The 22,116-nt window shown below is 39.9% G+C and overlaps 1 protein-coding gene across 7 annotated transcripts in view; it reads left to right on the forward strand.

Annotated features, from left to right (window-relative positions):
* LOC131440051 (mpv17-like protein) overlaps window positions 1–22,116 on the forward strand; it is a 438,206-nt gene that overhangs the window by 104,675 nt on the left and 311,415 nt on the right. The window lies entirely within an intron of this gene.

The raw sequence follows: 22,116 nt of genomic DNA on the forward strand, positions 1-22,116 counted from the left end.
CAAAAAATACAAATACAAAATAATATACAAGATTGAAGCTACACTCGAACCCTGCGGAACACCGGCTCGTACGGATAGCAATTCAGATAGCTAACCTGAAGAGTACGATCAGTTAAATAATTTTGAATCATTTTGATCAAATAAATAGGAAACTGGTAATCAGACATTTTTGCTATTAAACCTTTGTGCCAAACACTGTCGAATGCTTTTTCTATGTCTAGAAGAGCAACTCCAGTGGATAACCCAGAAGATTTATTTGCTTTTATCATGTTCGTTACTCTGACAAGTTGATGAGTAGTTGAATGTTCATGACGAAATCTAAACTGTTCTGGTAAAAAAAATTGAATTCTCATTTATATGAGACATCATTCTCAACAAGATAATTTTTTCAAAAAGTTTACTGATAGAAGAAAATAAGCTAATTGGTCGATAACTTGATGTTTCTGCTGGCTTTTTATCAGGTTTGAGGATAGGAATTACTTTAGCGTTTTTCCATCTTTTTGGGAAGTAAGCTAATGAAAAACACTTGTTGAAAATTTTAACCAGGAGTCTCAAGGTAACATCGGGAAGATTTTTAATAAGAATATTAAAAGTTCCATCTTTACCAGGAGCCTTCATGTTTTTAAATTTCCTAATAATAAATTTAATTTCATCAAATTCGTCTCAATAATGTCATCTTGTGATAACACTTGGGTTGAAATATGATCATATTTCAGTGAGACTTCATTTTCAATAGGACTCACAACGTTCAAATTAAAATTGTGGACACTCTCGAACTGCTGAGCAAGTTTTTGAGCCTTTTCGCCATTTGTAAGAGGTATTTGATTTCCTTCCTTTAGAGCAGGAATTGGTTTCTGAGGTTTCTTAAGAACCTTAGAAAGTTTCCAGAAAGGTTTAGAACATGGTTTAATTTGTTCCACTTCTTTAGCGACATTTTCATTTCGCAAAAGAGTAAATCTATGTTTAATTTCTTTTTGTAAATCCTTAACTATATTTTTCATAGCAGGATCACGAGAACGTTGATATTGTCGTCGACGAACATTCTTCAACCGAATGAGCAGTTGAAGATTGTCATCGATGATGGGAGAATTTAATTTAGTTTGAGCTTTGGGAACTGAAAGATTTCTAGCTTCGATAATGTAATGATTCAAATTATCAATTGCTGTGTCGATGTCCGCAGAATTTTCTAAAATAGTTTCATGATCCACATGATTTTCAATGTGAGATCTGTAATAAAACCAATTAGCTCTATGATAGTTGAATATAGAACTAATTGGATTTATTATAGTTTCGTTGGAAAGTCTGAATGTTACACTACAAATGTGACTTTGATCCGTTAGAACCAGATCAATTGTAGACGGGTTTTTCACGGAAGAGAAACAAGTCTGATTACTGGGATGAAGAACTGTGAAGTAACCAGCTGAGAGTTGATTATGAAGTATTTTACCATTACTGTTATTTTGTCTACAATTCCACTGGAGATGCTTAGCATTTAAGTCCCCTATTACGAAAAATTTCGGTCGATATCTTGTGAGTTTTTGCAAATCGCCTTTAAAGAAATTTAATTGTTCGCCGGTGCATTGGAATGGCAAATATGCTCTAGCGATGAAATAAATTCCATGAATGGTTTCAACTTCGATTCCCAAGCTTTCAATAACTTTAGTATTGAAAGAAGGTAAAATTCGATGTTTAATTTGCCGTTTGACAAAAATGGCAACTCCGCATCTCCAGTAAACCTGTCAAATCGATGAACCACATAATGTGGGTTACTTTTCAATTTGACATTTGGATTGAAAAAAGTTTCTGTTACAATGACAATATGAATTTTGTGAACTTTGAGAAAATTATAAAATTCATCTTCACTCGATTTCAAAGACCGAGCATTCCAATTTAAAATATTCAAATAATTGTTTACCATCTGTGTTAAATTTTAAATTCATTATAATATTATTTGCATTTGAAATGCTTCAAAAAGTGATGAAGTCGAATTCATTCGGATGATCATTTGAAAAAGTTGATCTTGTAGGTAGATCATTTTATTTTCAGTTATATCGCTTAAATCGACTTCATTTAAAGAAGCGAATGGCATTGAAGGAATATTTATAGTCATTAGAAGAAGATGATTTGGCCGGTCTACCTATGATTAAATTGTTTTCGTTAGAAGATGAACTGCAAGGCTGTCCTGTGTTTTGATTATTTACATTAGAAGAAATCTACAACCTATTTGTAGATTTCTACCTGTTATACTAGCACAACTGACATTAGAAGAAGATGATGACGAGGTCGATCTACCTGTCAATAAATTGTTTTCGTTAGAAGACGAATTGGCAGGCGTACCTGTTTTTTGTTTTAAATTCGAAGAAATAAGTGCCTTAGACCAATTAGGCGTGGCATTTGTAACGTTTTTTTTTTTGATTTTCAGGTATGTTCTGTAAATTTAAGGTCGTTGATTTGATTTGTTGTCTAAGCGATCGAGCGTTTAAAATTTTTTCCCTGACAGGACATTTCAAATAATTGGATTTATGATTTCCATCGCAATTTGAACATGAGAATTTATCAGTGGTTTCATTCATTGGAAAAACGTCTTTCAAATGCGATTTACCACAATTCAAACACCGTATATCCATATGACAATTTTTTGGTTCCATGGCCGAAGCCTTGGCAACGACGACATTGCGTTAAGTTTGCAATACGATTATGCCGTTTATAATGTTCCCAATGAATTTTAATGTGGGAAATGAAACGTACTTTCTCAAAAGTTTTCAAATTGTTAACATCACTTCGATTGAAGTGTATTAAGTAAAGTTCATGGGAAATTCCAGAGCGTGGTTTAGAAGTACCATTCACTCTTTTTTCATATGTATTACTTGGGAAGGGGCAAAACCAAGCAATTCTTCTAGTTCATTTTTAATTTCATTAGTACTTTGATCATTTGATAAGCCTTTCAAGACAGCCTTGAAGGGGCTGTCTGATTTTATATCATATGAATAAAATTTATGAAGTTTCTCGAACAAATATCGAATAAGACGTTCGTAATCTTCCAATCCATCAACCAGGACTCGACATTCTCCTCTTCGTCCGATTGCAAATGAGACTTTTACTTCCGGGAGAAAAGAATAAAGTTCAATCCGGAATGCTTTGAAGTCGGAAATCATCACCGTCACTGGTGGCATAGATTTATGTTTCTTCCCAGAACGACAAGCGTCCATTTTGGGAATTTTTGAAGAATTTTTTTCTATGTCGCTACAATCGGATTCAAGAAGAATCTCGTAAATATTGTTAGACGGCATAGAATCAACGGAAGGGAATTCCGTCCGTTGTCTTTTATTTTTACATTCAGATTCTATAAGATCGTGAATGTTATTAGAAAAATGTTGAATAACGGATTGTGATTTATTCCGTATTGAATCATTTTTAGCCTTAGGCTTGTTACCTTTCCGGTTGGACGCAGGCATTTTTGAAATAAATAAAATTTGAAATTCAATTAACTAGGCTAAATTAGTTTTCGATTAGACTCCTAGTTTGGAAAAGTCTTGATAAAGACTGATTATGTGGTAGTCATAATAAAGACTTTTTAGTTCGAAGAATAGTTCTTTGAATAGCTAGCTTCAAAAAGGCTGATTAATTTTTTAGTCACTCTAATATCACTCTTTGTATAGCCTTGAGAAAGGCTAACTAATTGTTAGTCTTTAAAACGACTTTTAGTGACTCAGGTAGCCTTGAAAAAGACTGAAGCCTTGAATCAATGAAACTCTAGGTAGCCAGAAAAAATTTTCAGGAGCCAAGAGCAATACGCGTGCGGTGCGAACGACTGTTCAACACCGACTGACTATTTGTGAAGTTTGTACTGACTGGTGATGTATTATTCTTCTCACCCGGATGTCCTTGAATGAGGTTGATTGTTTGGTATCTGACACAGGAATTCGCGTTTAAACAAAACTTTTTTATGGCCGACTACTTCTGAGATAGAAATACTGACGCAAAGAGATAAGAATCGTTCAACAAAATAAAAGCTGTCTGTTCCACTCATCTCACAAACAACCATTCAAACGTGGGTTTGCATAAAACAAGGGTCCCTTCCATGTTTTTTAGTTCAGTTTAAACCGATAGACAACTTCATCACGCAATGGCAGTTTCACCCTACGAGTGCATACTTCCGAAACCCAGCACATTCAGTCGATATTCCGTCCGTTCCGTTCCGCTCCAAGTGTTGCGTGGCGTCAACCGTCCGCTCGCTCAGAAGCGCATTCTAACGTAAAATAAGTCATGTCATAATTCCCAACGTCAATACGGCCAGCGCCAATCATTCGTGACTGCGTTACGCGTGGAGAACATTAGCGAATAACGAAGTTTCATTTTGATATGGAGTCACTAATTGGGTGAAACCCCAATTGGAAACAACACGTAACCGGAATTTCCTTTTCCACAGCAATGGCCTCCTGCGTCGGACGCGCTAGGGATTCTATTTCGGTGGTGTTGGAGCACCGGATGATGAGTTTGCTAAAATGGGTTCGAGTACATCGAAACGGAATTAGTTCAACCATTCCCCCGAAAAATAGGGCCCTCGCACGTGCGTTTATTCAAACTAAAGCCAAAGCAGATATCTCCGCACGCACTCTCAAGCTCACAATGCGCAACATGATTTCACGTGCAATGGCTAATAGCCCCGAAGATCCATACATATAATCACGAGCAAACACACCCCAGCACCCTGGCAGCTCAACTCATTACGATGCAGATTTTCTTCAACACATCACAAACAACTTCTCGGCAGCGCTACATATCTCGAGGGGCATGAGTTTTTAATCGGAATCACGAAATCAATAACAGCCTTTTAATGTAATGGGAATTATTCGTACAGACAACCTCAAGCGGATCCGTGCATCGCCGGCCGGGCGCTGATATCCGATCTCGATCGGGGCTTTGCTCCTCCTGCACAAACACACACACTTTTCACCGTCCGTACTTCGAACGCGCAACGGGCTTCGGATGTAAATGGGAAGATTTAAGAAGGAAAAAAAAAACAATTTATTCAAATTACTCATAAATTATACTTTATCCTACAAACTTACCCGGCGGGGTTCGGGCGCGGGTTTGGCTATTCGCGGAGCTCGTTCGGAGCCGTTTATTTTCTTTGGCCCGATTTTGGCTAGTTGTTCTGCCGAGTCTCGTGGTCTCTGCGTGCTGGACGAGGAGGACGACGGCGGTCTGGTGATGGCTGTGCCACCTACGGAAAACAGACAATTTATCATTCAATTACGGCTGGGATGCGTCGTTGATTTTCCCGCGCCTAAGACGGAATCGTGGAACAGCCGTCAAATTGCAACATCCTTGGCCGGGCCGAAGTACATTGCATCGGAGGAGTATTTATCTCATGCCAGATGAACATTTAGTTCCACTGGAGAATAATGCCTGTAATGAGATAACAATAAAAACTGACTGTCGGAGAACTGACGGGGCCAAATTCACCATCGCGAGTCTTGATTGGGTATGGGAAAAATGCTACAAAGAGCTAGTGCTTCTTCGTTTGTGCCGTTATAAAAAACGTTTTTTACGATATGATCTACGGTGATAAAGGATAATGCAATTGGAATAATTCATGAAGGAAGCACATTGCACAAGTACTCAGTACTGGTTAGCCAAAAAGTAATAAGAATTATAGAGAATGTTATCTTATTTATTTCTTGCATCACAACACATTACAATGGCTGGTAACTGCATCTCTGGTGACATTGCGATGTAAAAGTATTGTCCTCGATTGTTTTTTTGTTCAGCATATCTGACGTTCGTTCGTTGCGCTCTAATAAAACATTTTTGCAGTTGTTACAACTCGAGGTTGAAACAACCAACAACAGAAGCGTAAGACTGCGCATAAAACTTGGTCTACAAGAAAATAAAAACATTTTTTTTTTTGAAGTTTTCGGTTTTGACTTTCCAGTGCATAGCAGCTCAAGTATTACTACTGTTGAAACTTAGGAGTTCAAGAGTTGCAATCGCTTCGAGTTTTCGCGTCACTGTATAACAGCAGTAATGCACAATTTTCGAACTACTTTTTCTGCCGAATCAAAATGATTGAATATGATTTTATCACAATTCGTTGATTGAAGGATGAGTACTCGGCAAAATGATATGGCGACTCTACTAATGAGATAACTATTGGTACAATAGCTCTAGAAAGGACTTTGGAACCGAGACCAAGAGGGTCGAGTGTCATGCGTGAGTGTAAATTTTTATTGCTCTCCAATTTCTCGGAGATAGCTGAACCGATTTACACAAACTTTGAATTAACGGGTTGCAACTAAAATTTTGGAATTTTTTCGAAGCCTGTATGCTCAGCAACAAACGAGCTCAGAAAGAACTAAAAGTGTTTACACCCAAACCTCCGTCTACGAACACTTTTTATACATTACCTTATTTTACGTAACTCTTTTTACGAACCAAATCCCAAATAACGTAAACTTTTTTTACAAACCTACTTCGTAAAAACAGGTTTTGGCATACATCGAAAGCGATTTCCGACTCCATGGAAACTACTTCAATATGGGTATTTTTGGTACGGGTTTAAAGAGTAGATTCCGGAAAATGATGTTTGAGGTATTTTGGAAATCCAAGATGGCGACTTCTGGTTGATTGATATTCCTCGAAAACCCTTACAATATGGGTATCTTCGGAACGAAATTGATGAGTAGATATCGGAAAACGATGTTTGAGGTGGTTCTAAAATACAAGATCATCAAATCAACAAACCGGAAGTCGCCATCTTGGATTTAAGAACCACCTCAAACATTGTTTTCTGACATCTACTCATTAATCCTGTTCCGAAAATACCCATATTGTTAGGGGTTTAAAGCAATCTCAATCAACCGGAAGCCGCTTGGACTTTGAAACGAGCCCAAACATCATTTGATTACTCTTCACATCCGTTCCGAAAATAACCATATGATGCGCGGTTTCCTCATTAATTATACAAAACTTTTTTTACGAACCAAATCCTAAATATCGTAAACTTTTTTTACGAACTACCTCCTTTTACGAACCCCCGTTTAGTTTGTAAATGGAGGTTTCGGTGTACCTTATGATCAAAAAAGAACCGGAATTTTCATTTTAAAATTCCCGCGCTTGTCCAATCGGTAAACTTTCATTCTCTCAACGTTGGCAACACTTTTATACACATTCTGTCAAGTTTTGACGCATATCGTACGATTAGTTTTTGTTTGGCGTTGAAAAATTTTCGTGTGGCGATTTTTATAATGGATGAAAATTTAGAACAACGTGCGTGCATCAAATTTTGTGTTGCAAATGGATTTAAGTGTTCCGAAACGTTGGAAATGTTAGAAAAGGCCTTTGGTAAATCGTGTCTAGGAAAAACACAGGCATACGAGTGGTATAAACGCTTCAAAGGTGGTCGTACAAGCTTGGATCATGATGAGATCCCTGGCCGCCCAACAACATCTGTTATTGAAGAAAACATTGAATCGGCGAAGCAAATCGTGTTGCAAAATCGTTCTGTATCGATTAGAGAGATTGCTGTGTTGTTGGGCATCTCTTATGGATCAGCCGAACACATTTTAGCTGAAGTTTTGGGTTTGAAACGCGTCGTTTCTCGGCTGGTGCCAAAAAAGCTGAATTTCATTCAAAAACGCCGGCTCACACAGCGTTGGTTGTGTCGCAGTTTTTGGCCAAAAACTCAACCAATATCATCAACCAAGCACCGTACTCTCCAGATATGGCCCCGTTTGACTTTTTCCTCTTCCCCAGACTCAAATTGCCATTGCGGGGAACGCGTTTTGAGACCATAGAGACCACAAAAGAGTATTTGCTGCGTGAACTAAAGGCCATACCTTCGGCGGCCTATGAAACTTGTATGGAAAATTGGATCAAGCGTTGGCATGCATGTATTGCCGCAGGAGGAGAGTACTTTGAAGGCGATAATAAAGAAATTTATTGCAAATTGAAACTTTGCGTTCTTTAATAAAATTCCGGTTCTTTTTTGATCATAAGGTATGCACTTCTAGCACCGGTACTCGAGAACCGGTATAATCGAAGTCGGTTCGTACGGCCACCAAGTAACGTGACGTACAATCTCTACTAGTTTTTATTCAAATTTTGAAGATTTTATACGATTTTGCCGTCGTACTCTAAACGACGATTCAAATTTTGGTTCAATCCGAAAATATGCAGTAATTTTTGGTAGGACCATAAGACCTTTCATGTGACCCCTAGATTGGGAATAACGGTTTTGAGTTCAGTTTAGAAATTTTTTACGGTTTTTGTTTCACCGGTTCAAGTGACGATGTACAATATTTAACACACTTTAACCTATAACTCCAGAACCGGAAGTCGGATCCAGATGAAATTCAGGATTCAAAGGTTTTGCTTAACGACGAGCTCTTCAAAGAGTTTCCGTCACTATGCGAAGTTTTTTGATATCTAATTTTAGATTCTCAAAAACATGCTGCGTTCAAAGCGCTTCTAAAATCTTCTAGAGTATTTTGCGGTTCACTGATAGAAAAAGGTTCTGAACTGCCCTACAAAAACCCTCAAGAATCCTCGAACATGTCCTAATATGATTAGATCAGATTTTAAGTTTTCAACCGAATTGAGTTTATCTTTCAAAATAAAATTGAAGACAGCCTCGATTTCTGTATTCAGTCACTATCAGTCGGATTGATCGAACCATTAAAAAACGAACAGTCGAGTAAGGAGTGTATCGATAAGTAGTTAGCAACATTCAAACAGTTATTACTCTGAAATGGCTTAATTTTTTGCAGCGTGTTTTGCGGTGACATGTTTGTTTACATGTCAATAACAGCTGCGCAATCGATTGGTTTCGGTACAATTTATCGTTTCAATGATGAGTCGAATGTATCCGGAAACGCGAAAGAAAATTCTGCACACTTGGTGCTCAGAAAGTGGTGTTACGTACAACGAAATTGCAAAACGGGTGAAAGTGCACCACACCAGTGTCAAAAACATTATCGAGAAGTTCGGTAAGACCCTTTCAATGAAGGATTTGCCTCGATCCGGTAGGAAAAAGGGTCCCAACCAGCCCGGCCGGGACTTAAAAGTGGTTGAGTACATCAGGAAAAACCCATCGGCCTCGACGCGGGATTTGGCCAAGCAGTTCAACACCAGCATCGGGATGATTCAACGGATCAAAGTTCGGAACTCCCTGAAAACGTACAAGCAACCGGATTCTACAGAATAAAGACGGATGCATCCTGATCGACGACGAAACCTACGCCAAGGAAGACTCTCGAGCGCTGCCCGGACCTTAATATTATACGAAATCGGTGTACCACGACCTGGACGACGCTGACACCACGGTGGCGGTGAAAAAATTCGGGCAGAAGGTGTTGGTCTGGCAAGCAATTTGTACCTGTGGTTTTCGGTCGTCGATTTTCTTCACGAAGGGCACAATTAAAGCCAAGCTGTACGAGGAAGAATGTTTGAAGAAGAGAATGCTGCCACTGTACAGAAAGCATAAGGCTCCTCTTCTCTTCTGACCGGATTTGGCTTCAGCCCACTACGCCAACTCCGTTCTACAGTGGCTGTCAAAAAATAATGTACCATTCGTGGAAAAGGACATCAACCCACCGAACTGCCCGGATCTTCGGCCAATTGAAAGGTATTGGTCAAGCGGCACTTTCGGAAGGAAGGTAAAGTGTCCCAAAACATGCAGGAGTTAAAAAAAACTGGACAGCTGCCACCAGGAAAGTCACAAAAGTAGCTGTGCAGAACTTAATGAAGAATGTCAAGTCCAAAGTGTGAGCGTTTCACAGAAACTAGGATTTTCTTCAATATAATCAGTGAAATGCATAAAAATGTAATTTTTCTACAATATATCGAAAACTGATGTCAAAATATGTTTTTTTTTCGCTTTTTTATTCAATAATCAATGTTGCTAACTACTTTTCGATACACTCCATAAGAATTCATTACTCAGTCAATCTGGGAGACAATGTGTAAGATTTTGTAAGATTATGTCATGCCAGTTAGCAGAGTTAGAAAATTGCTGATTAACTTTAATCAGATACCGATGACTATCAAATGCAAGCTTATGAAGTCCGCTTCCTTTTATTATAGTTTTAACATTATTTATCACCGGTGAATTTCGGTGTATATTCAACTAAACACCGTCTATCTGGCACAATACGTTGTAACGGAATGTAACATTAAAGGTGTATGACTAAGCCGCATAAGGCCTGACACTCGTGCGTTTGATAAAAACCAAAAACGCGCTCATTGAAAACATTGTACAGCCATTGTTCCAACTCCAACAATCATCCGAATTTGACGATTGAATTCTATCAATCCTATAGCCTCTATTCGACTCGATTACATCGATAAAAATAAAAACAAAACAAAAACCACCCATTGTTGCTGGCGGTACTTATTGACGCACGGAGTGACGAAACGTTTGACGAACAGCAAAAAAAATAGATACGTACTGTCGACGGGATCGGGTACAGCGATAGGGCAATCAACGGATGCCATTCATCTGAACGCTAATGACAGATGAAAAATTCCTAACATCGTAGAAGCCGCTGACCGCGACCGGTCCAGGCCGAACCAATAACGAAGTGATAACGCGGCCGTCTCGGTTATCGCGTGTTTTGGTTCGGCGGTAGGCCAAAACGAGGCGCCACAGATAGATTATTTGGACTTGATAGAGGAATTGTAAACTCCAATGTTGCACGGTGAACTTAGATAGATTAAGTCACGACAGAAGACAGAAAAGCCAAACACGGAACCGTCAGAATGTGTTTAGATTCAAAAAGCTTCCAATTGAAGAATGATGATATTCAGTTTTAATTTGTCTGGTCGAGAAACCCGATCCCCGCCGGCAGACAACGTTGTGCGGATTCGAGACGACCCAGTTAGGAAAAGAAGACACATGATGGCCCCGTAAATTTCCGGTGTTTGACGGCACAAACAGAACGTTGTACATATTTATTTGTGGAAAGAATTTAAGCTCGCCACGGTCTAAATGAAACGGAAATTGAACAAACAATCGTGGTGCCTCTGTCAGCGTTGAAAGATAGCGTGTTAATCGTCCTAATGACCAGACGCGATAGCTCCTGCACTTGCTTGTCGTGATGTCAGCTGATTCAAAGCTTGCCCGACACCGTCTGGCCCAGGTCTCGAGCAATCTCAGGGGCGACCGCGCGTTTGGCGACGACGGACGACAGGCCGCCGCTCGATACTCCGCTGCCCATACTTGCACGAATCACATCACTCTTCGGCTCATGTCAGCGGCGGCTGATTGCGATGTTATGCTTGGGATGCTGACGGACACCGAACTTGATTCGAGGAATGGGAAATGGGCGATGAAAGGAATGGAAATTATGACTGATTTGAATACGCTAGAAGTTCGAAGAAAAGATTGTCCTCTTTGGGCTCAAACAGAATAAGCAATGATCTGTGATTTGTCAGGATTAATCATTTTCTATGTATTGCTAAGCACGAGTATTTTGAGGGGCGTTAAAAATAACTAAAGTCGTGCTTCGCAGCACAAGTTTACCTAACTTCTACATCATTCAATTATTTGACGAAAAAGAACCCTAACTGGTATTTACTCCGAAAACAAGAAGTACCTATCAATCGGTTAACTTTTATGAATTCTGAGTTGTTTTCAATCTTTTCGTTCATTCACTTTTTCCATTGTTATCCAAACACAAAGAACAAACAGTGAAAGCTCCGTTCAATAAGTAAAAATAAATACACCACATTCAATTTAAACTTAACATAAGACGATACAATTCCACAGTTGAGTGAATATAACTTTCTTTTGAGTAGCTATAATTCATCTTGCAGTATATTTTCTATGGGTTTTATGAAAGTAAAATAGTTTTACTTAAAAATAGGTTATTGAACGGGATTCATAAATTGGATGGAAAGCGTTTGGATGATGTCATAGACATAACCAATCTGCCTTGTATATGTTAAGAACTAGAAATTAAATTATACTTACACTAACTAATATTTATAAATTGATTTTATAATATGGTTTAAATTAAAAATCTATGAGCAAAACAGAACCATTTACTGAATCAAATATAATCAGTATCTAACCGGGAAGCAGGTTGGAAAATTGACATGCGAATGCAATTATGTAATGAAAACCGCGAAAACCGCAAAGACGGGACTCGAACCCGTAGCGGTTTCGCGGGTTTCATTACATAATCGCTTTTGTCTCATGTCGATTTTCCAATCTGCTTCCCCGTTAGATACTGATCATATTCTAAACTAGCTCAAGACGGCTCTACGTCTTAACAAAGGCTAGACCACAAATCGTATTTACTGAATGTAGAAATTTTTCAAGTCGTACAGTCGACATTTACCAATTGCAAAGAGTTGTGTGATGAACATGGAAACCGCTTGGTAATTAATAGAAGAGAAAGTAAACAAAGAGAAACTGTCATTTGCTGAAAAATCAACCGAGATATTCGAACTATTGATTCCACTACAAGAGATCAGCGGTTACATTGTTGATTTCAATTGAACCTTCAAAAGCGGTAGTAATCCAATGTGATAGAAACAGGTGGGGCAGACCACATGGCTTGCTTGCGTATATAATCAAAAATTTGTAAATATACTGAGGTCTTTTTTTATACGGTCTTTTTTTAGGCGGTTTTTTACGCGACTTTTTTTATGCGAATTTTCAGAGTTATGCGGTTTCCCTTCTGCGGTTTTTTTTATGCGAAGTTTCAGAGTTATGCGGTTTTTTATGCGGAGTTTCAGAGTTATGCGGTTTTTTAGGCGAACTTCAGAGTTATACAGTTTTTTTTATGCGGTACGTAAATTCGCAAGACTTCAGTGTAGTTCGGTATGACGGCATGCATGAAAAATAAACACGCTTTGATTCAATGCCAACTAGTCCGAACGATGTGACGAGTAAAGGACCTGATCTTCAGTTTTATTTGGCTTGCTGAAGCAAAGTTCATTTCACTAACACAAAAGAGTTGTGTTTGTCCCACCTTTTTCAACCACATTGCTTTTTTACAATTCTCGGTCTGTTTCTCAAAACGACCGTAAGAGCTTACTTGAATTACCGCTTTTTATTACTTATAACGAAAATTGCACATTATGCTACTGCCAGATCTTTTTTTTTTTTTTTATTCAAGAATATAATGTTTAAGGCACACTGCTTAAGCTCTAAGATGCCAAGGGCTTTTACTAATTTTAATTTACGACTAACTTGAAACTAGGGTTGTATCATTGAGTAATGTCATATTTGGGTCGCAATGGTTGACTTTGGCAGATCCAGCCTTCAGCTGGTGATCGGCAGTGGCCGGTGAATTGAATATTTCATGAGAGTCTTCCATATGGCGTTGGTGAATGTTCATGTTGGCCGCATTCTTCGGTCCGTGTGGGTCCGCGGGAAACACCCCCAGGTTACGAATACCCGGCGGGTGGCCCGCATGCTGTTGGTAAGTTTCCGTGGGCGATGATGGTGTTGTTACAGAAAAAAATGAGAAAAAAAAATAGCGAAGTAAATATTGCGGAAAACGGAGTAAAAAGGGGATATGGGAATGAATTGACTAAAACGACAGAGATCTAATTAGTTGACATCGAGATGGTGAAGAGACGGGGAGGGGGGAAGCGAAAAGGTTAGTGACAGCACAAAGATCTTGTTAGTTCCGATGAAGATGGTAGACAGATGAGGAATCGGGATAATCGGCGGAAGTTAGTGTCGAACCTGCAGGTGAAGATTATTCTTAGCCACAGTTGAAACAACGTCGATAAATAGGAGGAACTTTCTAAGCCAGATGTAACAGATTACACTTATATATTAATGTGTTTGAGAAACTCGTATATCAGAAGCATATATGAGCTATCCCGACTCGCCAACACATCCCGAACCGGAACTTCAGGCGGTCTACCTCGGGCCCTGAGGGATTCCAGTAGCTTCGACCTGGCGTCGCGATACTCTACGCACGACCACACGACATGCTCGATGTCCTGATAACCGTCGCCACAGGTGCAGAGCCCGTTCTCCACGATCCCGATACGCCGGAGATGTGCGTTGAATGTATAGTGATTTGACATGAGCCGTGACATAACGCGAATGAAATCACGACTCACGTTCATCCCCTTGAACCAAGGTTTCGTCGATACCTTAGGGATAATGGAGTGTAGCCATCGTCCCAGTTCGTCATTCGTCCATGAAGTTTGCCAACTTTCGAGAGTTTTCTGACGAGAAATACTGAAAAATTCATTGAAGCAGATTGGTCTTTCATAAATATCACCTTCTAATGCGCCCACCTTAGCCAATGAGTCTGCCTTTTCATTTCCCGGAATGGAACAATGCGAAGGGACCCAGACTAACGATATTGAATAAGACCGTTCAGATAAAGTTCTCAAGTGTTCCCGTATTTTCCCCAGAAAATAAGGGGGGTACTTTCCTGGCTTCATTGCCCGGAGAGCTTCTATTGAGCTTAGACTGTCCGTGACAATGAAGTAATGGTCTTTGGGCAAGGTTTCAATGATCTCAAGGGTGTACTGAATAGCAGCTAATTCTGCGACGTAAACTGAAGCCGGATCACTGAGTTTGTAAGAAGCGGTGATGTTTTGATTGAAGATACCGAAGCCTGTGGACTCGTTGATGTTTGATCCGTCAGTGTAAAACACCTTTTCACAGTTGACTGTTTTAAATTTATTATAAAAAATATTTGGGGCCACTTGAGGGCGCACGTGATCCGGAATTCCACGAATCTCTTCTCTCATGGAAGTATCGAAAAACACAGTAGAATCAGAAGTATCCAAGAAATGAGCACGGTTGGAAACAAACGAAGAAGGATTAATATTCTGAGCCATGTAATCAAAATACAAGGACATAAAACGGGTTTGAGAATTAAGCTCAACTAACCTTTCGAAATTTTCAATCACCAGAGGATTCAAAATGTCGCATCGAATGAGCAAACGATATGAGAGATCCCAGAACCGGTTTTTCAATGGGAGAACACCCGCCAGCACTTCGAGGCTCATCGTATGAGTCGATTGCATGCAACCCAAGGCAATACGCAAACAACGATACTGAATTCTTTCCAGCTTGATGAAATGAGTGTTCGCCGCGGATCGGAAGCAAAAGCATCCGTATTCCATCACGGACAATATCGTTGTTTGGTACAGCCTGATCAGGTCTCCTGGATGGGCACCCCACCACGATCCGGTTATTGTACGAAGAAAGTTGATTCTTTGTTGGCATTTTCGTTTCATATACCTAATGTGACATCCCCATGTGCCTTTGGAGTCGAACCAGACCCCGAGATATTTAAATGTGAAGACCTGAGCTATGGTTTCACCCCCTAGTTGAAGCTGTAGTTGTGCTGGTTCTCGCTTCCTTGAAAATACAACCAGCTCAGTTTTCTCCGTAGAGAACTCGATACCCATTTGAAGAGCCCATGTGGATAAGTTGGCAAGAGTATCTTGTAACGGCCCTTGCAGATCGCCAGCTTTGGGTCCTATAATAGACACAACGCTGTCATCGGCAAGTTGTCTTAGCGTGCAAGATGTGTTGATACATTTATCGATGTCGTTTACGTAAAAATTGTATAAAAGGGGGCTTAAGCATGAGCCCTGAGGAAGACCCATGTAACTGAATCGTATTGTCGACAAATCACCATGCGCGAAATACATATGTTTCTCAGACAATAGATTATGTAAAAAGTTGTTCAAAACTGGCGAAAGACCATGCTGATGCAGCTTCTCAGATAGGATGTTTATGGAAACTGAGTCAAAAGCCCCCTTGATGTCTAGGAAAACTGACGCCATTTGTTCCTTACGAGCAAATGCCATTTGAATTTCGGTTGAGAGCAACGCCAAACAATCGTTCGTTCCTTTGCCTCTGCGGAAACCAAATTGTGTATCTGAAAGTAAGCCATTAGTTTCGACCCAATTGTCTAGACGGAAGAGAATCATTTTTTCGAACAATTTCCGGATACAGGAAAGCATAGCAATCGGCCGATACGAATTGTGATCGGTGGCTGATTTTCCTGGTTTTTGAATGGCGATCACTTTCACTTGTCTCCAGTCATGTGGAACAATGTTGCCCTCAAGGAACTTATTGAATAAACTCAACAAGCGCCTTTTGGCGGGGTCAGGCAGATTTTTCAACAAGTTGAATTTTATTCTGTCTAATCCCGGGGCTTTATTGTTACATGACAAGAGTGCAAGTGAGAGCTCTACCATCGAAAACGGTGTTTCGTTTGTGTTTGGTGTCGCGGCGCGGGTGATCTTCTGTTCCGGTACAGAGTCTGGGCATACTTTTTTAGCGAAATCGAATATCCAGCGGTTGGAATATTCCTCGCTTTCATTCGTGGTGTTATGATTGCGCATTCGTCGGGCTGTGTTCCAAAGAGTGCTCATAGATGTTTCTTTCGTTAAGCCGTCTATAAACCGACGCCAGTAACCGCGTTTCTTGGCTCTAATCAAGTTCTTAGTTTTAACGTCTAACGCCGCGTAATTCCGGTAATTATCAGGTGTTCCATTTTTTCTGAATATTTTATACGCGGAGGCTCTCTCCGCGTTTAAATTTGTGCACTCTTTGTCCCACCACGGGTTGGGAGGACGGATGTTAGTTTTCGCGCCGGGTACACGTTTCGTCTGAGCTTGAGTCGCGGTGTCAAGAATCAAGCCAGCCAAAAACGTGTACTCTTCCTCCGGAGGAAGTTGTTGAGTTCTTTCAAGTTTCTCAGATATCGAGGTCGCATAGCTATTCCAATCAATATTTCGTGTGAGGTCGTACGAAACATTGATTGTCTTCGATGGTTTTGAGCCGCTGGTGATTGATATTACGATCGGTAGGTGATCGCTACCGTGGGGATCAGGAATTACCTCCCACGTGCAATCCAACCGTAGCGATGTCGAGCAAAGGGATAAATCCAGCGCACTTGGTCTTGCTGGTGGTGCAGGAATCCGTGTCATTTCTCCCGTATTCAATATTGTCATATTGAAGTTATCGCAGATATCATGGATCATAGCTGATCTGTTATCATCGTGAAGACAGCCCCATCCCGTACCGTGTGAGTTAAAGTCTCCCAAAACCAACGTCGGTGCGGGAAGGAGCTCAATGATATCACTGAGTCGCCGATGCCCAACCGAGGCTCTTGGGGGAATGTAAATGGAAGCAATACAAAGGTCCTTACCTTTGATTGTAACATGACATGCGACAACTTCAATACCTGGTATCGAGGTGAGGTTAATTCGATAAAAAGAATAGCACTTTTTGATCCCTAAAAGTACTCCTCCGTAGGGATCATCTCGATCCAGGCGAATAATGTTAAAATCGTGGGAGTTTAAGGGTATTTCAGAAGTTAACCAAGTTTCGCACAATGCAAATGCGTCACATTTCAGATTATTTACTAGAAATTTAAATGAATCTATTTTTGGGATAATACTTCTACAATTCCACTGTAAAACAGTGATTAGATCCGTGACCTCGGTGGATGATTTAGCCATCGAAAGATACAATCGCTGAAAGAAGGGGCCAATTTGCAGTCAACTGCTTCAAATATGTTTTTACTGTAGGCATGAAAGCAATTAAAATGCTTCTAAGAGGGTCTGAAATATTGAAAGTTGTAAAAATCCAGTCCACAACATCAGAAAACTTGATAAGTCCAGCACCTAGTTGGTTCTCTGGTGGATTTTTAGGGACGCTTGGGGATTTTGTAGTCCCTGGAAGTGGTGGGAATTCCATCTCGGAATTGAGTTTTCCGAGACCAGGAGCTTTTTGCTTCGGTGATTTTTCCCGATTCCCGTTAGCTGTAACTTTTCGAAGCCCTTCGGAAGACACCTTCGAACCCTTACTAGGTAGCTTATGAGAAGATTTATTCATTCTTTTCCTATAGCTATGAGGGACCGCTGAAGATGGACCTTCCAAAGGGTCGTCAGAATCGCTCTCGTCAGTCGACAAGCAGGCATATGGATTCGTTGTCTGTTTAGGAGGGGTGGCACTTTTAAGCATCTCTGCGAAGGAACGCTTGGAGTGCTCCTTTAGGGAACGCTTCATTCGATCACCTCGCAGTTTGTAAGCGGGACAATCAGAGAGGTCATGTGGACCCTCCTTACAGTAGAGACACTTTTCAGCATCCTTACCGCAAGAGCCGTCCGCATGAGCTTCCCCACAGTTAGCACAACGTGGCTTATTGCTGCAATGGGTAGCTGTATGCCCCAGTTGTTTGCAATTGGTACAATTCATTATCCGGGGTACAAATAAACGAACAGGCAAACGAACCCGGTCCAAGAGGATGTAGTTGGGCAAAGCAGTGCCGGCGAAGGTCACACGATAAGAGTCTGATTGGGGATAAGACTTTGTTCCATCCCCTGCGATCGATACTGAATGCAATCGCTTGCAATCCAGTATCTTGACATTCTTAAGTGAGGGGTCTTTAAAACAACCCGCCCCGTACTTAAGAATATCCTCGCAAGTCAAACTCGCATCGGTGACCACACCGTCGATTTCTACTTCGCGAGCGGGCACGTAGACGCGGTACTCCTGCGTAAAGGGATCCTTTTGAACAAGCTCATTAGCCTGTTTAGAGCTGGTAAACAGGACCCTGAGCTTGTCTGGCCGTATTCTATCAATACTTTTTATAGTATTATATCGCGAAAACAGGTCTCGCGATATTTTTAAAATATTTAAATTTTTTCTCTTGATTTGGTCCGGAAATAGACCGCGTAAGGCCCGGCCGGTAGTGCGAGCCCATCAGGATAGCTCTTTATGCGGGACATTTTACAGACAAGGGAAGTCTCCATTTGAACATCGGGAGCGGGGGGGCCAGGACTTAAATTAGACATGTCGCGGAACTACTTCCGCGCAGAAACAAGTAATTCGGGGGGAAATATAATGGTCAAAAACGAATAATCGAAGTAACGGTACTTAACTTAAGATCCAACGGGGGACACCAAGCTGGTCTTCGTCGGTCGGCGTATCGCCGCTTTGATGATGTGCAAAAAACCTCCGAGAGGAAAAAGCACACTTATTTATAATCCTCACACAATGGCCGCTTGTTTATAATCCGCACACTTGGCCTTGATCGCCGAAACAATAACCGGCTAACGGTACCGTTTCGATCCACCGCTCACAATAAGGCACTGTTCTATTATATAATGCGAAAAAAACCTCTCAGAGGAAAAAGCACTATTGTCTATCACACAATATCGTTTCGATCGTCCGACCACTTTATCACACACACACAACTGGTTTTCAATGCTTTCGCAGTAAATCCAAATCACGTCCGTTCGCTCGGAAGGTTGAAACGGCAATGCATACTGCCAGATCTTAAAATTAACCATTATCAATGATCCAATCCAACAGCATCATATTGTTTTTTACTGTCTTCTTCGTAAATGACCGCATCCAAAACAAACTAAGTGAGACGAAGCATTTTTGTCTCTCATCGCCAAAAAAGAGAGTATCAATGGTACCGACACTCGTTCCTCTATGACAAGACGAAACCAATCTAACGTCTGCAGGGAGAATGTCAGTTCTCATTCTTTCATCGATATAATGAAAATCTGTGGCGTTTCGCTATAAAAAGTGACTAAAATATGATAAAACGAAGTAACTACACCCCTCTTTGGAAACCAAAACTACTACAGATTTGAGCACCAAGAGGTAAAAGTCATTGTGAAACCTTTCTTGTCATTTTCGATTCTCAAAGCTTCGGGTGAATATCAACACTGCATACTATGGGATTTTCACTGAAAAACCGCAAATGACTGAAAAGGCAAATAAAAGAAAGAACACAATTTTGAAACAACTGTTCCGCTTATGTCAGTGACTGGGCATGGATCACGTTCTCATAATTTGCAAGCGCAGCTGAGAGTGACATTATTTCTCGTCATTTTCACGACACTACTCTCCACTGCTAGTGAGCTACGAGCAACAACATCAATTCTCTGATGATTTTTCAAAAAGCCGCATGAGTGAGTGACGGTTTCTCTTTGTTTACTTTTGATTTCGGTTATTGTCACGCGATTATAAGTTTTTGTAGAATTTACGGTTCTGTTTGGAAGTCGAAGGTTTCCCGTATCTTTTTATACCTAGAATTGGGTGGTAAACATGGGAACCGATTGTCTGTTGAGAAATTAGATCAATTTCTGCATCAGGGTGTGATAGTAATCTGGGTTTTTAATCACTTAAGACCTGTAAAGGTTACTTAATAAAACGCCATTTCGCTGGAAGAATCATACATTTGTCCTAACGTTGATTTAAAATTTATAAAAAATGAAAAATATCAGTGTTAGTGTTCACCCTCGTTTTATTATTATTTATTTATTTATTTATGTTGCTTAATTTACCCTCGGTTTTAACCTTACGGTCATTCGCCGAGGTAAGTGTGTGATTAGTAAAAATTTTCAATCTCGTGGGTATTTTTTCACAAGCGATGGCAATATGAGGTGAACGTTTTTATTAAATTTACTGGTAAATTCGTCTAGGTCTGCCACTTGTTAGTTGGTAGATATAGTCTACTTTGGGACTACTAGTGTCCGGTTTCCGCTTCCGAAGGCACCGGTAATAGTGGAGAAAAGCTCCAAAAACGAAACTCGCTTCGAATTCTCAGCAATGGTCTTTAAAAATACTGTGCAATTTCATCTAGATTCGACTTCCGGTTCCGAAATTATAGGGCAAAGAGTATCAAAACTTTGAAACAAAATCGGTGCGCATCGGTACGTCCTGGTATGGAAGAAGAAGAAAACGCATCCACCTAGCGTGCTTTGTTCAATTTTGTATAGCGTGCAGGGTTGCCATATTTATATCTATATTAACTTGGCATAACTGTTTACAAATAGAAATAGTGATGGTAGTTTACACCAAAGAAATTTTTTGATTTTATTCAAGCTCACGCCATTTCCATTCAAAATATTTGTTAATTGAATTAGAAAAATAAAATGTTTTTTTACAACCAGCATGAATGGATGAATTGACGCTTGCAATCTGCAGCTATACGGCGCTCGGTTACCGAAAAAACGTCAACAGTGTAATGACTACTAGCCACTAGATAGCACACTATTACTTATTTTTCATAAAATTTTTCTTCTAAATAACTGTTTCCTTTATTCAACTTCGCGAAATCGACTCTTTCACTGAACAGTTTGAGCACTCGGAAAGCAAAAACCGTATACAAATAGTACACCGGATGGCGTAGCCCGAGCGAAACATATCATGAAATAACGAGAAGCCACTGAGAAGAGCAACCGCCTACTACGAGTATTCTACACACAATTGTGAAGGATCTTATTTTCTTGATCCAAAACTATGTTTTGAACAAATATAAACCTATGCCTTTGTTCTTTTTGTTTCGAAATAGCCTTCAGCTGAAAAAACTACAACCAGTTGCCATATAGGTTGAAGTATTCAACAAACTTCGTTTGACAATCGAAACTCACCTCACTGTTCCACGTAAAAACATTATCACATTTTCCACTAAGAGTTTACGGTATTTTTATCTATCGGTTTAGAAATTTAAATTTGGAAATATCGTAATACATGCTAAAAACATCAAAACAATTTGCAAGCAGTTTCAACAAGGCTGTCTTTTTCACTTTTTTAATAGATTGTTTTGCTTTGATATTTCTCATGAGTTTTTGGCTAATGAACTTGTTAATAAAACCAATTTACTTTTTGTTTTCTTCGTGCTATCTTTCAGCAGTTACGGTAAAAGATAAAGTCAAATTTTGTGACTTTAATCACAAAATTAGTTGCCAATGAGGTTTTCTTGTAAGATTGAAATATTGCTGGTTTGTGTCCAGAATATTCGCCTACAAAACACAATCTCTAAAAACAAGAATTTTGCTCAGCAAAGTAAATTCTGAATTTCAATCAATTTAACAGTTATTTTGGAAAATTTGTTGTTAAAATCAACTGATTCAAAAACAGTAGTACGAATTAGACGCAAGGCTAATTTCGGTCATTCCGTGAAGTATTTACGTGACATTAGATAACTCGAAAAAGACGCGAGAAAACTGTAATCGACAGTAGACTTTCCATGCAAGCATGGCGATTGTGATAGATGTCGCAAGTCATAAACCGCACCACGTCATAGTGAAACGAAAAAAAAACTCAACTAATAAGTGCCATCCGACAGTTTTCGGTAAAATCCTAATTGA

The sequence above is a fragment of the Malaya genurostris genome, chromosome 1 (assembly GCF_030247185.1).
Source record: "Malaya genurostris strain Urasoe2022 chromosome 1, Malgen_1.1, whole genome shotgun sequence".
Lineage (NCBI taxonomy): Eukaryota > Metazoa > Arthropoda > Insecta > Diptera > Culicidae > Malaya > Malaya genurostris.